The sequence below is a fragment of the Danio aesculapii genome, chromosome 4, assembly GCF_903798145.1.
Source record: "Danio aesculapii chromosome 4, fDanAes4.1, whole genome shotgun sequence".
NCBI classification, from domain to species: domain Eukaryota; kingdom Metazoa; phylum Chordata; class Actinopteri; order Cypriniformes; family Danionidae; genus Danio; species Danio aesculapii.
Window position 1 is genome coordinate 6,857,443 of NC_079438.1, and position 15,791 is coordinate 6,873,233.

Consider the following 15,791-nt stretch of genomic DNA (forward strand, 5'->3'; position numbering starts at 1 on the left):
ATGTTTACTCAAAGTCTATTCATAAACAGGATAACAACTACATGCAGACAATAACAACAAACATCTTGGTGGTCAATGTTCTGAAAACTTGTTGAGGATTTGTTGCATATCTACTGATACACTGTTGAACATCTAGAACCTAAATTGGTGACACTTATCTTACCGAAAGTTTAATAAATGTTTACATGCTGTAGACATTGTATTGATTGCCTAAGAACATTTAAAAGACAATCTACAGATACTACCCAGATGAAAGTAAACAGATAAGAACTTGAAAAGTAACTTATGGTCAGCAGACTATCTAAAGGGGGACCATTAAAATAAAGTGTTACCCGGCTCCTTTTCGTTGACATCTTGTTGAAGGCATACAAAAAATCTATGACAAATGATTGGCGAAAAGGCCCAGTGGCGTGGATGAAACACGGTAGCTGTGAAAACCTTCTTGAGATGTGTTTGCATGTCATTAACTTCCTGCATTGCCATGCATATTACCTGTTATGACTAAAAGGGTAACGAGATACCTAACGCGAAAGGCCATTTTGAATCCTGCATGGTGCCTACAGAGAAGAGACTGTGTACAAAGCAAAAAAATGGTGCTTACATATAAAGCTGGTGGGTTGTTCAAGATCCATAAACAAATCTAACAACCGAATCATTGCTCCTCCTTTTTTTGTCTGTATAATTGTACATGTTAGACTGATTTAGATCAGAAGTCCACTAAATGTTCATTAACTAATGTCAAAGCAAAAGCTGCTACAATTAACATAGAAACACCATAGATAGCACAGCTCCGCCTCTTTTTCGATGACAGGTGTAGGGCTCATCCGGGACTTGAACCCGCGACCTCTCGCCCCTTAGCGAGAATCATACCCCTACACCAACGAGCCCTGTAAAAGTAATCTGCAGTGCCACAAAAAATTCTGTGAGACCGATCCACTCTACGCTTTGTTCATGTTGTTTTTGTTCCGTGTGTCAGCAACTCCCTGGAGGCATATTACAGTTCACAGGCAGTAAAAACAGCCCAGTGGCCTATGGGATAGGGCACCAGCCTTCGAAGCTGGGGATTGTGGGTTTTAAATTACCAACTGGGTTGTCTTTGATGCAGTTCCTTTTAAGTTGACTGTGCAAGACAATCCAGTGTTAACTTTAAAAAGCTAGGTTCATACCCTTAGGTCAAAAAGACATGACAGTGGAAAACTCCTCAGAGAAGCTGTTTTGTCATTAGGTGTACACACCAGATCGTCTGAATGCAATATGGCATAGGGATCCTAAAGTACTGTTTTCTGAGTTACAAGAACTTCCTGAGCCATACATCAGATATGTCAAAGTTAGTGTTGACCCAGTGGCCTAATGGATAAGGCATCAGCCTTCGAAGCTGGGGATTGTGGGTTCAAGTCCCATCTGGGTTGTCTTTGTTGGGTGAAACAATTCTGACTGGTCTTCTCAAAACTTAGATGTGATGATCTGAGGACAATAGTTAGCTTCAAATTCTCAGACTTGCTGCACACTTCAAATAAGATTCATCCAAACTTGCTTGAATCTCACCGTCACGTTACAAAGCTAAAAGGTTCTGCTAAGCTTTGGTAATGGAGATCTTGACTTCAAGTACCCCGTGGCTTTCAACTAATGGTCTCATGTTAGGTGGATGATGATGAAATGCAAACAAGAAAATAGCTGCAGAAAGGTTGTGATTGCAAGTTAATGAGAGTGGCCTTGTCTGGAATTTGAAACTCAAGACCAGTCACACCATACGCGACAACCATACCCCAGGACCAATGAGACCCGAATGTGGATGATTGCACAAAGAAAATGTTGGTCCATTAGTTGCACACATCTTATTTGACGGAATGCAAACTGGCATCGAGATCCTAAAGTGCAGTTTTCCATGCGTTGGCATCTTGTTGAAGGCATACAAAAAAAAATCCATGACAAATGATTGGCGAAATGGCCCAGTGGCCTAATGGATAAGGCATCAGCCTCCGGGGCTTGGGATTGTTGGTTCAAGTCCCATCTGGGTTGTCTTTGAAGGTCTCACTTCAATTTGGGAGCAATGTTTGGTGGATGAAACACGGTAGCTGTGAAAACCTTCTTGAGATGTGTTTGCATGTCATTACCTTCCTGCATTGCCATGCATATTACCTGTTATGACTAAAAGGGTATCGAGATACCTAACACGAAAGGCCATTTTGAATCCTGCATGGTGCCTACAGAGAAGAGACTGTGTACAAACACAAAAATGGTGCTTACATATAAAGCTGGTGGGTTGTTCAAGATCCATAAACAAATCTAACAACCGAATCATTGCTGCTCCTTTTTTTGTCTGTATAATTGTACATGTTAGACTGATTTAGATCAGAAGTCCACTAAATGTTCATTAACTAATGTCAAAGCAAAAGCTGCTACAATTAACATAGAAACACCATGGATAGCACAGCTCCGCCTCTTTTTCGATGACAGGTGTAAGGCTCGTCCGGGATTTGAACCCTGGACCTCTCGCACCCAAAGCGAAAATCATACCCCTAGACCAACGAGCACTGTAGAAGCAGTCTGCAGTGCCACAAAAAATTCTGTGAGACCGATCCACTCTACTCTTTGTTCATGTTGTTTTTGTTCCGTGTGTCAGCAACTCCCTGGAGGCATATTACAGTTCACAGGCAGTATAAAACAGCCCAGTGGCCTAATGGATAGGGCACCAGCCTTCGAAGCTGGGGATTGTGGGTTTAAAGTACCAACTGGGTTGTCTTTGATGCAGTTCCTTTTAAGTTGACTGTGCAAGACAATCCAGTGTTACCTTTAAAAAGCTAGGTTCATACCCTTAGGTCAAAAAGACATGACAATGGAAAACTCCTCAGAGGAGCTGTTTTGTCATTAGGTGTACACACCAGATCGTCTGAATGCAATATGGCATAGGAATCCTAAAGTACTGTTTTCTGAGTTACAAGAACTTCCTGAGCCATACATCAGATATGTCAAAGGCTAGTGTTGACCCAGTGGCCTAATGGATAAGGCATCAGCCTTCGAAGCTGGGGATTGTGGGTTCAAGTCCCATCTGGGTTCTCTTTGTTGGGTTAAATTTAAGTTGTTTGAAACAATTCCGACTTGTTTTCTCAAAACTTAGGCGTGATGATCTGAGGACAATAGTTAGCTTCGAATTCTCAGACTTGCTGCACACTTCAAATAAGATTCATCCAATCTTGCTTGAATCTCACTGTCACGTTACAAAGCTAAAAGGTTCTGCTGAGCTTTGGTAATGGAGATCTTGACTTCAAGTACCCCGTGGCTTTCATGGTGCCTACAGAGAAGAGACTGTGTACAAAGATAGCTCAGTTCCACCTCTTTTTCGACGACAGGCGTAGGGCTCGTCCAGGATTTGAACCCGGGACCTCTCGCACCCTAAGCGAGAATCATACCCCTAGACCAACGAGCCCTGTAAAAGCAATCTGCAGTACCACAAAAAATTCTGTGAGACCGATCCACTCTACTCTTTGTTCATGTTGTTTTTGTTACGTGTGTCAGCAACTCCCTGGAGGCATATTACAGTTCACAGGCAATAAAAACAGCCCAGTGGCCTAATGGATAGGGCACCAGCCTTCGAAGCTGGGGATTGTGGGTTTAAAGTACCAACTGGGTTGTCTTTGATGCAGTTCCTTTTAAGTTGACTGTGCAAGACAATCCAGTGTTACCTTTAAAAAGCTAGGTTCATACCCTTAGGTCAAAAAGACATGACAATGGAAAACTCCTCAGAGAAGCTGTTTTGTCATTAGGTGTACACACCAGATCGTCTGAATGCAATATGGCATAGGGATCCTAAAGTACTGTTTTCTGAGTTACAAGAACTTCCTGAGCCATACATCAGATATGTCAAAGGCTAGTGTTGACCCAGTGGCCTAATGGATAAGGCGTCAGCCTTTGAAGCTGGGGATTGTGGGTTCAAGTCCCATCTGGGTTGTCTTTGTTGGGTTAACTTTAAGTTGTTTGAAACAATTCCGACTTGTTTTCTCAAAACTTAGGTGTGATGATCTGAGGACAATAGTTAGCTTCGTGTTCTCAGACTTGCTGCACACTTCAAATAAGATTCATCCAATCTTGATTGAATCTCACTGTCACGTTACAAAGCTAAAAGGTTCTGCTGAGCTTTGGTAATGGAGATCTTGACTTCAAGTACCCCGTGGCTTTCAACTAATGGTCTCATGTTAGGTGGATGATGATGAAATGCAAACAAGAAAATAGCTGCAGAAAGGTTGTGATTGCAAGTTAATGAGAGTGGCCTTGTCTGGAATTTGAAACTCAAGACCAGTCACACCATACGCGACAACCATACCCCAGGACCAATGAGACCCGAATGTGGATGATTGCACAAAGAAAATGTTGGTCCATTAGTTGCACACATCTTATTTGACGGAATGCAAACTGGCATCGAGATCCTAAAGTGCAGTTTTCCATGCGTTGGCATCTTGTTGAAGGCATACAAAAAATCCATGACAAATGATTGGCGAAATGGCCCAGTGGCCTAATGGATAAGGCATCAGCCTCCGGAGCTTGGGATTGTTGGTTCAAGTCCCATCTGGGTTGTCTTTGAAGGTCTCACTTCAATTTGGGAGCAATGTTTGGTGGATGAAACACGGTAGCTGTGAAAACCTTCTTGAGATGTGTTTGCATGTCATTACCTTCCTGCATTGCCATGCATATTACCTGTTATGACTAAAAGGGTAACGAGATACCTAACGCGAAAGGCCATTTTGAATCCTGCATGGTGCCTACAGAGAAGAGACTGTGTACAAAGACAAAAATGGTGCTTACATATAAAGTTGGTGGGTTGTTCAAGATCCATAAACAAATCTAACAATCGAATCATTGCTGCTCCTTTTCTTGTCTGTATAATTGTACATGTTAGACTGATTTAGATCAGAAGTCCACTAAATGTTCATTAACTAATGTCAAAGCAAAAGCTGCTACAATTAACATAGAATCACCATGGATAGCACAGCACTGCTGCTTTTTTTATGACATTCAAAGGGCTCGTCCGGGATTTGAACCCGGGACCTCTCACACCCAAAGCGAGAATCATACCCCTAGACCAACGAGCCCTGTAGAAGCAGTCTGCAGTGCCACAAAAAATTCTGTGAGACCGATCCACTCTACTCTTCGTTCATGTTATTTTTGTTCCGTGTGTCAGCAACTCCCTGGAGGCATATTACCGCTCACAGGCAGTATAAAACAGCCCAGTGGCCTAATGGATAAGGCACCAGCCTTCGAAGCTGGGGATTGTGGGTTTAAAGTACCAACTGGGTTGTCTTTGATACAGTTCCTTTTAAGTTGATTGTGCAAGACAATCCAGTGTTACCTTTAAAAAGCTAGGTTCATACCCTTAGGTCAAAAAGACATGACAATGGAAAACTCCTCAGAGGAGCTGTTTTGTCATTAGGTGTACACTCCAGATCGTCTGAATGCAATATGGCATAGGGATCCTAAAGTACTGTTTTCTGAGTTACAAGAACTTCCTGAGCCATACATCAGATATGACAAAAGCTAGTGTTGACCCAGTGGCCTGATGGATAAGGCATCAGCCTTCGAAGCTGGGGATTGTGGGTTCAAGTCCCATCTGGGTTGTCTTTGTTGGGTTACATTTAAGTTGTGTGAAACAATTCCGACTGGTCTTCTCAAAACTTAGGCGTGATGATCTGAGGATAATAGTTAGCTTCGAATTCTCAGACTTGCTGCACACTTCAAATAAGATTCATCCAATCTTGCTTGAATCTCACTGTCACGTTACAAAGCTAAAAGGTTCTGTTGAGCTTTGGTAATGGAGATCTTGACTTCAAGTACCCCGTGGCTTTCAACTAATGGTCTCATGTTAGGTGGATAATGATGAAATGCAAACAAGAAAATAGCGGCAGAAAGGTTGTGATTGCAAGTTAATGAGAGTGGCCTTGTCTGGAATTTGAAACTCAAGACCAGTCAAACCATACGCGAGAACCATACCCCAGGACCAATGAGACCCGAATGTGGATGATTGCACAAAGAAAATGTTTGTCCATTAGTTTCACACATCTTATTTGACGGAATGCAAACTGGCATCGAGATCCTAAAGTGCAGTTATCTATGCGTTGGCATCTTGTTGAAGGCATACAAAAAATCCATGACAAATGATTGGCGAAATGCCCAGTGGCCTAATGGATAAGGCATCAGCCACCGGGGCTTGGGATTGTTGGTTCAAGTCCCATCTGGGTTGTCTTTGAAGGTCTCACTTCAATTTGGGAGCAATGTTTGGTGGATGAAACACGGTAGCTGTGAAAACCTTCTTGAGATGTGTTTGCATGTCATTACCTTCCTGCATTGCCATGCATATTACCTGGTATGACTAAAAGGGTAACGAGATACCTAACGCGAAAGGCCATTTTGAATCCTGCATGGTGCCTACAGAGAAGAGACTGTGTACAAAGACAAAAATGGTGCTTACATATAAAGCTGGTGGGTTGTTCAAGATCCATAAACAAATCTAACAACCGAATCATTGCTCCTCCTTTTTTTGTCTGTATAATTGTACATGTTAGACTGATTTAGATCAGAAGTCCACTAAATGTTCATTAACTAATGTCAAAGCAAAAGCTGCTACAATTAACATAGAAACACCATGGATAGCACAGCACTGCTGCTTTTTTTATGACATTCACAGGGCTCGTCCGGGATTTGAACCCGGGACCTCTCGCACCCAAAGCGAGAATCATACCCCTAGACCAACGAGCCCTGTAGAAGGAGTCTGCAGTGCCACAAAAAATTCTGTGAGACCGATCCACTCTACTCTTTGTTCATGTTGTTTTTGTTCCGTGTGTCAGCAACTCCCTTGAGGCATATTACAGTTCACAGGCAGTATAAAACAGCCCAGTGGCCTAATGGATAGGGCACCAGCCTTCGAAGCTGGGGATTGTGGGTTTAAAGTACCAACTGGGTTGTCTTTGATGCAGTTCCTTTTAAGTTGACTGTGCAAGACAATCCAGTGTTACCTTTAAAAAGCTAGGTTCATACCCCTAGGTCAAACAGACATGACAATGGAAAACTCCTCAGAGAAGCTGTTTTGTCATTAGGTGTACACACCAGATCGTCTGAATGCAATATGGCATAGGGATCCTAAAGTACTGTTTTCTGAGTTACAAGAACTTCCTGAGCCATACATCAGATATGTCAAAGGCTAGTGTTGACCCAGTGGCCTAATGGATAAGGCATCAGCCTTCGAAGCTGGGGATTGTGGGTTCAAGTCCCATCTGGGTTGTTTTTGTTGTGTTAAATTTAAGTTGTTTGAAACAATTCCGACTTGTTTTCTCAAAACTTAGGCGTGATGATCTGAGGACAATAGTTAGCTTCGAATTCTCAGACTTGCTGCACACTTCAAATAAGATTCATCCAATCTTGCTTGAATCTCATTGTCACGTTACAAAGCTAAAAGGTTCTGCTGAGCTTTGGTAATGGAGATCTTGACTTCAAGTACCCTGTGGCTTTCAACTAATGGTCTCATGTTAGGTGGATGATGATGAAATGCAAACAAGAAAATAGCTGCAGAAAGGTTGTGATTGCAAGTTAATGAGAGTGGCCTTGTCTGGAATTTGAAACTCAAGACCAGTCACACCATACGCGAGAACCATACCCCAGGACCAATGAGACCCGAATGTGGATGATTGCACAAAGAAAATGTTTGTCCATTAGTTGCACACATCTTATTTGACGGAATGCAAACTGGCATCGAGATCCTTAAGTGCAGTTTTCCATGCGTTGGCATCTTGTTGAAGGCATACAAAAAAATCCATGACAAATGATTGGCGAAATGGCCCAGTGGCCTAATGGATAAGGCATCAGCCTCCGGGGCTTTGGATTGTTGGTTCAAGTCCCATCTGGGTTGTCTTTGAAGGTCTCACTTCAATTTGGGAGCAATGTTTGGTGGAAGAAACACGGTAGCTGTGAAAACCTTCTTGAGATGTGTTTGCATGCCATTACCTTCCTGCATTGCCATGCATATTACCTGTTATGACTAAAAGGGTAACGAGATACCTAACGCGAAAGGCCATTTTGAATCCTGCATGGTGCCTACAGAGAAGAGACTGTGTACAAAGACAAAAATGGTGCTTACATATAAAGCTGGTGGGTTGTTCAAGATCCATAAACAAATCTAACAACCGAATCATTGCTCCTCCTTTTTTTGTCTGTATAATTGTACATGTTAGACTGATTTAGATCAGAAGTCCACTAAATGTTCATTAACTAATGTCAAAGCAAAAGCTGCTACAATTAACATAGAAACACCATAGATAGCTCAGTTCCACCTCTTTTTCGATGACAGGCGTAGGGCTCGTCCGGGATTTGAACCAAGGACCTCTCGCACACTAAGCGAGAATCATACCCCTAGACCAACGAGCCCTTTAAAAGCAATCTGCAGTACCACAAAAAATTCTGTGAGACCGATCCACTCTACTCTTTGTTCATGTTGTTTTTGTTACGTGTGTCAGCAACTCCCTGGAGGCATATTACAGTTCACAGGCAATAAAAACAGCCCAGTGGCCTAATGGATAGGGCACCAGCCTTCGAAGCTGGGGATTGTGGGTTTAAAGTACCAACTGGGTTGTCTTTGATGCAGTTCCTTTTAAGTTGACTGTGCAAGACAATCCAGTGTTACCTTTAAAAAGCTAGGTTCATACCCCTAGGTCAAACAGACATGACAATGGAAAACTCCTCAGAGAAGCTGTTTTGTCATTAGGTGTACACACCAGATCGTCTGAATGCAATATGGCATAGGGATCCTAAAGTACTGTTTTCTGAGTTACAAGAACTTCCTGAGCCATACATCAGATATGTCAAAGGTTAGTGTTGACCCAGTGGCCTAATGGATAAGGCACCAGCCTTCGAAGCTGGATATTGTGGGTTCAAGTCCCATCTGGGTTGTCTTTGTTGGGTTAAATTTAAGTTGTTTGAAACAATTGCGACTGGTCTTCTCAAAACTTAGGCGTGATGATCTGAGGACAATAGTTAGCTTCGAATTCTCAGACTTGCTGCACACTTCAAATAAGATTCATCCAATCTTGCTTGAATCTCACTGTCACGTTACAAACCTAAATGGTTCCGCTTAGCTTTGGTAATGAAGATCTTGACTTCAAGTACCCCGTGTCTTTCAAGCAATGCTTGTGCAGCTTTTTACAACCTCAGGCCATTTATGCCCCAACTGTGCTGCGTTCAATGTTGCCCACATTCAGCAGAAAAAGTCAACGAGCTGCCACCATGTGTAGTCGTGGCCGAGAGGTTAAGGCGATGGACTTGAAATCCATTGGGGTCTCCCCGCGCAGGTTCGAACCCTGCCGACTACGGAACAGCCAGCTGCTTTTGCTTTTTCTCTCTGTGAGAGGAACTGTGGCTTTTGCGACGTTTGGTTGCGGGCCTGCGTGTTTAATCCCATATTGAATAATTCAAGTCCAGCGCTAGTCGCAATTTAGCTTTTTTTGTAGTCCCTACACTCTGATGTTGTCTAGAGAAACGTTCAATAAATCGACAGCAACATCTTGTACGGCTCATCAAGATTGGGATTTGATAGTTTTTTTTCCAAGTCGCCCAGTCCTTTTTGGCTGTCCCTTTGTGGCACATTTTCCCCACTCCATCTGCTTCTGGAGAGTTGCTTTATGCACAGCTCTTTTCAAGACTGATGCTAGCACAGTTCCAAAAGGCCCAGGCGAAATGTGCTTTTGGCCATGCTTTTGGACCATGGCTTTGGTAACACCTAATGACTTCAAGGTCTTTCACGGTGCAGCTCAGCAGTGGCATGGCACAGCTCTGAAACGCCGTTTCCTGGAGGATGCCTGCATCTGTTTTTTTTAAGAGGACGCAGGTCTGTGCTGTGATGAGAAAGTGTTGTTAGCCGGCAAGGGGCTTGCAGAGGTCCAACTCCGCAAACAGGTGCCTCAGCAGACAGGAGCCCGCATAGCTCAGTCGGTAGAGCATCAGACTTTTAATCTGATGGTCCAGGGTTCAAGTGTCTGTTCGGGCGAAGGCCTGTCTGTTTGTCAGAGACCACGTTGTTCTTTTCATATCACTTGGTGGCTGTCCATTGTGGTGTGGCCTGCGAGAGCACGTTGCTCTGAATTCAGATCATCAGCTTGTGTGGAAAGAGTGCCCATGAAGTTAGCTGAGTTTGTTAGATTAGAGAGCTATGCTGTCCCTGCTTCCCAGAGATTGTACGGAAAAGTTGCACTAGAGCTAGTGCACCTTCCTCTACCCCTGTTGACCCTGTGCTTGGTTGCCACCTCAGCAGGAGAGAGAAAGCAGACGTCTGTAGTCGTGGCCGAGTGGTTAAGGCGATGGACTAGAAATCCATTGGGGTTTCCCCGCGCAGGTTCGAATCCTGCCGACTACGTTGTTTTGCACGTCCACTTATGTTGTTGTTCTCTTTTCTTTCAAGCCTCCTATACGTAATTGGAATCCTCCTCTGCAACTCACAAACAAGCCCCTGTCACTTAGTGACCAGGCAGCTGTGGGTGAGCGACAGTGGTTTGCCGCGACCGTACAGTCATCCGTACTCTGTGTTGTGGCCAGAGAAATCCCAGATTGAATCTGAGGGTCCAGGGTTCAAGTCCCTGTTCGGGCGAAGGCCTGTCTGTTTGTCAGAGACCTCGTTGTTCTTTTCATATCACTTGGTGGCTGTCCATTGTGGTGTGGCCTGCGAGAGCACGTTGCTCTGAATTCAGATCATCAGCTTGTGTGGAAAGAGTGCCCATGAAGTTAGCTGAGTTTGTTAGATTAGAGAGCTATGCTGTCCCTGCTTCCCAGAGATTGTACGGAAAAGTTGCACTAGAGCTAGTGCACCTTCCTCTACCCCTGTTGACCCTGAGCTTGGTTGCCACCTCAGCAGGAGAGAGAAAGCAGACGTCTGTAGTCGTGGCTGAGTGGTTAAGGCGATGGACTAGAAATCCATTGGGGTTTCCCCGCGCAGGTTCGAATCCTGCCGACTACGTTGTTTTGCACGTCCACTTATGTTGTTGTTCTCTTTTCTTTCAAGCCTCCTATACGTAATTGGAATCCTCCTCTGCAACTCACAAACAAGCCCCTGTCACTTAGTGACCAGGCAGCTGTGGGTGAGCGACAGTGGTTTGCCGCGACCGTACAGTCATCCGTACTCTGTGTTGTGGCCAGAGAAATCCCAGTTTGAATCACGGTCACAAACCAGTGTCCCTTAGTGTCCAGGCAGCTGCAGAGCTTATCGGTGAGCGAGCGGTGTGCCGTGATCGTATAGTGGTCAGTACTCTGTGTTGTGGCCGCAGCAACCCCGGTTCGAATCCGGGTCACGGCAGCGTGTTCCTGTTAACTGCGAGCAATGCTTGTGCTGCTTTTTACAACCTCAGGCCATTTATGCCCCAACTGTGCTGCGTTCAATGTTGCCCACATTCAGCAGAAAAAGTCAACGAGCTGCCACCATGCGTAGTCGTGGCCGAGAGGTTAAGGCGATGGACTTGAAATCCATTGGGGTCTCCCCGCGCAGGTTCGAACCCTGCCGACTACGGAACAGCCAGCTGCTTTTGCTTTTTCTCTCTGTGAGAGGAACTGTGGCTTTTGCGACGTTTGGTTGCGGGCCTGCGTGTTTAATCCCATATTGAATAATTCAAGTCCAGCGACTAGTCGCAATTTAGCTTTTTTTGTAGTCCCTACACTCTGATGTTGCCTAGAGAAACGTTCAATAAATCGACAGCAACATCTTGTACGGCTCATCAAGATTGGGATTTGATAGTTTGTTTTCCAAGTCGCCCAGTCCGTTTTGGCTGTCCCTTTGTGGCACATTTTCCCCACTCCATCTGCTTCTGGAGAGTTGCTTTATGCACAGCTCTTTTCAAGACTGATGCTAGCACAGTTCCAAAAGGCCCAGGCGAAATGTGCTTTTGGCCATGCTTTTGGACCATGGCTTTGGTAACACCTAATGACTTCAAGGTCTTTCACGGTGCAGCTCAGCAGTGGCATGGCACAGCTCTGAAACGCCGTTTCCTGGAGGACGCCTGCATCTGTTTTTTTTAAGAGGACGCAGGTCTGTGCTGTGATGAGAAAGTGTTGTTAGCCGGCAAGGGGCTTGCAGAGGTCCAACTCCGCAAACAGGTGCCTCAGCAGACAGGAGCCCGGATAGCTCAGTTGGTAGAGCATCAGACTTTTAATCTGAGGGTCCAGGGTTCAAGTCCCTGTTCGGGCGAAGGCCTGTCTGTTTGTCAGAGACCTCGTTGTTCTTTTCATATCACTTGGTGGCTGTCCATTGTGGTGTGCCCTGCGAGAGCACGTTGCTCTGAATTCAGATCATCAGCTTGTGTGGAAAGAGTGCCCATGAAGTTAGCTGAGTTTGTTAGATTAGAGAGCTATGCTGTCCCTGCTTCCCAGAGATTGTACGGAAAAGTTGCACTAGAGCTAGTGCACCTTCCTCTACCCCTGTTGACCCTGTGCTTGGTTGCCACCTCAGCAGGAGAGAGAAAGCAGACGTCTGTAGTCGTGGCCGAGTGGTTAAGGCGATGGACTAGAAATCCATTGGGGTTTGCAGAGGTCCAACTCCGCAAACAGGTGCCTCAGCAGACAGGAGCCCGGATAGCTCAGTCGGTAGAGCATCAGACTTTTAATCTGAGGGTCCAGGGTTCAAGTCCCTGTTCGGGCGAAGGCCTGTCTGTTTGTCAGAGACCTCGTTGTTCTTTTCATATCACTTGGTGGCTGTCCATTGTGGTGTGGCCTGCGAGAGCACGTTGCTCTGAATTCAGATCATCAGCTTGTGTGGAAAGAGTGCCCATGAAGTTAGCTGAGTTTGTTAGATTAGAGAGCTATGCTGTCCCTGCTTCCCAGAGATTGTACGGAAAAGTTGCGCTAGTGCACCTTCCTCTACCCCTGTTGACCCTGTGCTTGGTTGCCACCTCAGCAGGAGAGAGAAAGCAGACATCTGTAGTCGTTGCCAAGTGGTTAAGGCGATGAACTAGAAATCCATAGGGGTTTCTCCGCGCAGGTTCGAATCCTGCCGACTACGTTGTTTTGCACGTCCACTTATGTTGTTGTTCTCTTTTCTTTCAAGCCTCCTATACGTAATTGGAATCCTCCTCTGCAACTCACAAACAAGCCCCTGTCACTTAGTGACCAGGCAGCTGTGGGTGAGCGACAGTGGTTTGCCGCGACCGTACAGTCATTATAGTGGAACTTTTATTATGTAATCACTATATAATCTGCCACTATTAAAATATAGATTACTATTAAAATATACTGTTAAAACTTATAGAAAGACCTATATTCAAGTGATGCAGAAGAGACATACAAACATGCAGGGCCTTATAATTGAGGGCCTTACAATTGAAGCACAGCAGGTCATGCGCCAAAGTGAGAACATTATGACAGAGCGTATGCAATACATTTAGACAATGTATATGTTGAACAAGACAAAAACAACCCTCGTCAAAATAGCATACATAAGGAGAATCATTTAGAAAATATGGAAACATCATGATCATATGCAAACACATGATTGTAAGCACATGCTATGTGACCTTTAAGATATGTAAAAACAGAAAAACATACAGCCATTAATTAAAAAGCTAGGATGCTATTGGAGCCGGGAATAGGGTGATGTTAAATCATATCTCATGATACCTATGGATAAGAAACTGTATATAAACTGTGGGTTTTTGGACATTGAGGGGGAGAGAGCTCGATCGACCATCTCTGCTGTAACAATAAACTGCTTCAACTTGAGAACTTCGAAGACCTCAGCCTCTTTTTTGAAACCTAGAAGATGTTTGTCGAGATCCAGCGCAACTTTCCACTACATAATTTGGCGCCCAACGTGGGGCTGGACTGAGGATAGTCGAAGGAAGGTGTCAATGGGCCGATCCTTGGCAGACACTCACGCAGAGACCAAATAGCGCGCAGATTAAAAAAGGTGAGCAGATTTTTGCTTTATTTTGGTTCTCTGATGAGTGTGCTGTGGGGTGGATCGGACACCTGAACTTGACTTTTGAAATACCTCACCATTAAAAAGAACCTATGAATTGACTAAATTTATTCAAAAGAATTATAAAGTAAATGATAAAGTGATAAAAGAATAGTGAAATGAACTATTTATAAGAAAAAGAGGTCTTCCAGGTTGTCAAGGTATGTGCTTGTACTAACAAATGGCTGTAAATTGTGCACTAACAATGGCTTTGTATTATATACTAACGAATGGCTGTAAATTATATGCGTATGAAAGAGAGGTACATGCATGGATTGCTACGCGAGAGGCGGGAGCAAGGCGCGCGAGGTAGCACTGGAAATGATCGCTTGCTTTAGGTGTGATTAGAGCAAAGGAGCGCTCTGCGTCTCTGTACTCGCCTGTGGATTGAGTAAGACTCTCCCGATAGAGGCAGGGAAATTGGGAGGAGGCCTTTAATCTGATCCCAAAAGCACCTACAGGGAGGGCTGGATCTCAGTGGATGACCTGTGTTAGTCTATATGTTGTGTTTTTATATATGTATGTGGTCTGGACCGAAGAGAATGGGGAATGTTTTGGAAAAGATAATTAGATTGAATGAGAATGAGAATAAGAATGCAAATGCTGAGACATTTATGAATGAGGATGCATATGGTAAGAGATCTAGAAGGTTAAAGCATGAGTAGGGTGTGTGTTTAAGGATGATGATAGCTAGAGAGAAATTACTGAGGTGTAGTGTGAGAGAAAGTGAGTATTTTAAGAGATCAAAATACAGATAAAATATTAATTGATTAGAGAATGAATAAAAATTGCACATGCTGTGCTGGAGGGACAAAGCAAGCAAAGTGGCCACAACAATTAAGAAAAGCAGTTTTGCATGTAAAAAAGTTTGTTTTGTCTCCCAGGACCTGCTTGTGATGATAAAGACATTTTAACTGTTCCTCCAAAAGAAATAAAAGAAATAAAAGTAATAAAGGGAGGTTTAGATTCCAGATAAAAAAAAAAGAATAGTTTGCATGCAAATGATCTGTGTTTGCTCGTTAAGAGGCCTTGATAGCGACAGACGTTAACTAGTAACTGTTACTCAGATTTATGAAGTTGTTTAACAATATAGGATATACATAGAACAGATTTAGATTTCAAGAGTGAGTTCTGAATGTGTGGGGACAGTTAAGAGATTAAAAGCAGATTGGATTATAATGACGTGCGCAAGGAAATTCCTATGGTTATTGCTTTAGTGTTGTGTGTGTCTGTGTCTGTGTGAATGGTTGTGTGAAATTCCAAATTGGTGGACAGGCAGAGCCCCCTTTCTGCACAGTCTCTTAAGTGGAGCATGGCAGAGATGGACGCTCTCTGTGTTACACTGAGAGGAATGAATGACTGAATGAGCCCTGTAGATAAAGGGACAAATGTTGAGTGAATGAGTCCTCTAAATTTGAGTGACTAGAATGTGAGAGTGTGGTTAAGTATTTGTGTTTAGTGTTTGTGATAAAGAGTGAGATAAAAGAATCATCATTGTAGATTATAATATAAAGATGGACTGTGAAATATTGTGTAATAAAGAAAATATAGAAGAGACTGATGCAGTTTAGGGAAGATATTATAATATTTAGGAAATAAATGAATTCAGTTCAGATAGAAAAATATAAAGAGAAATATATTAAATTAAGGAGAAGTATATAACATAGGTTGACATTTGTGCATACAAAGAGATCATAATATAAATTCTTAGAATTTAATTTAGTGAATAATAGTGTCTGATTTAATATTAATGAGGTGTAAAGAGTATAGGATATGGTAAAGTAAATACAATTTGGAAAATAAAAAATGTGTTATATAA

At 43.5% G+C, this 15,791-nt stretch overlaps 17 non-coding genes across 17 annotated transcripts; 12 read left to right on the plus strand and 5 right to left on the minus strand.

The window, feature by feature from the left end:
- Window positions 1-1,336: 1,336 nt before the first annotated feature.
- On the plus strand, window positions 1,337-1,409 carry trnar-ucg (transfer RNA arginine (anticodon UCG)). The gene has a single exon. It is a non-coding gene; the product is annotated as a tRNA-Arg (tRNA).
- Window positions 1,410-2,462: 1,053 nt separating this feature from the next.
- Window positions 2,463-2,534, minus strand: trnap-ugg (transfer RNA proline (anticodon UGG)). Its single transcript has one exon. It is a non-coding gene; the product is annotated as a tRNA-Pro (tRNA).
- A 450-nt stretch (window positions 2,535-2,984) lies between these two features.
- trnar-ucg (transfer RNA arginine (anticodon UCG)) lies at window positions 2,985-3,057 on the plus strand. Its single transcript has one exon. It is a non-coding gene; the product is annotated as a tRNA-Arg (tRNA).
- Window positions 3,058-3,355: 298 nt separating this feature from the next.
- Window positions 3,356-3,427, minus strand: trnap-agg (transfer RNA proline (anticodon AGG)). Its single transcript has one exon. It is a non-coding gene; the product is annotated as a tRNA-Pro (tRNA).
- Window positions 3,428-3,876: 449 nt separating this feature from the next.
- trnaq-uug (transfer RNA glutamine (anticodon UUG)) lies at window positions 3,877-3,949 on the plus strand. Its single transcript has one exon. It is a non-coding gene; the product is annotated as a tRNA-Gln (tRNA).
- A 1,066-nt stretch (window positions 3,950-5,015) lies between these two features.
- On the minus strand, window positions 5,016-5,087 carry trnap-ugg (transfer RNA proline (anticodon UGG)). Its single transcript has one exon. It is a non-coding gene; the product is annotated as a tRNA-Pro (tRNA).
- A 1,588-nt stretch (window positions 5,088-6,675) lies between these two features.
- On the minus strand, window positions 6,676-6,747 carry trnap-ugg (transfer RNA proline (anticodon UGG)). The gene has a single exon. It is a non-coding gene; the product is annotated as a tRNA-Pro (tRNA).
- Window positions 6,748-7,197: 450 nt separating this feature from the next.
- trnar-ucg (transfer RNA arginine (anticodon UCG)) lies at window positions 7,198-7,270 on the plus strand. Its single transcript has one exon. It is a non-coding gene; the product is annotated as a tRNA-Arg (tRNA).
- A 1,067-nt stretch (window positions 7,271-8,337) lies between these two features.
- On the minus strand, window positions 8,338-8,409 carry trnat-agu (transfer RNA threonine (anticodon AGU)). Its single transcript has one exon. It is a non-coding gene; the product is annotated as a tRNA-Thr (tRNA).
- A 449-nt stretch (window positions 8,410-8,858) lies between these two features.
- On the plus strand, window positions 8,859-8,931 carry trnar-ucg (transfer RNA arginine (anticodon UCG)). Its single transcript has one exon. It is a non-coding gene; the product is annotated as a tRNA-Arg (tRNA).
- A 337-nt stretch (window positions 8,932-9,268) lies between these two features.
- trnas-uga (transfer RNA serine (anticodon UGA)) lies at window positions 9,269-9,350 on the plus strand. Its single transcript has one exon. It is a non-coding gene; the product is annotated as a tRNA-Ser (tRNA).
- A 958-nt stretch (window positions 9,351-10,308) lies between these two features.
- trnas-aga (transfer RNA serine (anticodon AGA)) lies at window positions 10,309-10,390 on the plus strand. Its single transcript has one exon. It is a non-coding gene; the product is annotated as a tRNA-Ser (tRNA).
- A 515-nt stretch (window positions 10,391-10,905) lies between these two features.
- Window positions 10,906-10,987, plus strand: trnas-aga (transfer RNA serine (anticodon AGA)). The gene has a single exon. It is a non-coding gene; the product is annotated as a tRNA-Ser (tRNA).
- A 264-nt stretch (window positions 10,988-11,251) lies between these two features.
- On the plus strand, window positions 11,252-11,323 carry trnah-gug (transfer RNA histidin (anticodon GUG)). The gene has a single exon. It is a non-coding gene; the product is annotated as a tRNA-His (tRNA).
- A 128-nt stretch (window positions 11,324-11,451) lies between these two features.
- On the plus strand, window positions 11,452-11,533 carry trnas-uga (transfer RNA serine (anticodon UGA)). The gene has a single exon. It is a non-coding gene; the product is annotated as a tRNA-Ser (tRNA).
- Window positions 11,534-12,135: 602 nt separating this feature from the next.
- On the plus strand, window positions 12,136-12,208 carry trnak-uuu (transfer RNA lysine (anticodon UUU)). Its single transcript has one exon. It is a non-coding gene; the product is annotated as a tRNA-Lys (tRNA).
- Window positions 12,209-12,585: 377 nt separating this feature from the next.
- trnak-uuu (transfer RNA lysine (anticodon UUU)) lies at window positions 12,586-12,658 on the plus strand. Its single transcript has one exon. It is a non-coding gene; the product is annotated as a tRNA-Lys (tRNA).
- Window positions 12,659-15,791: the final 3,133 nt, after the last annotated feature.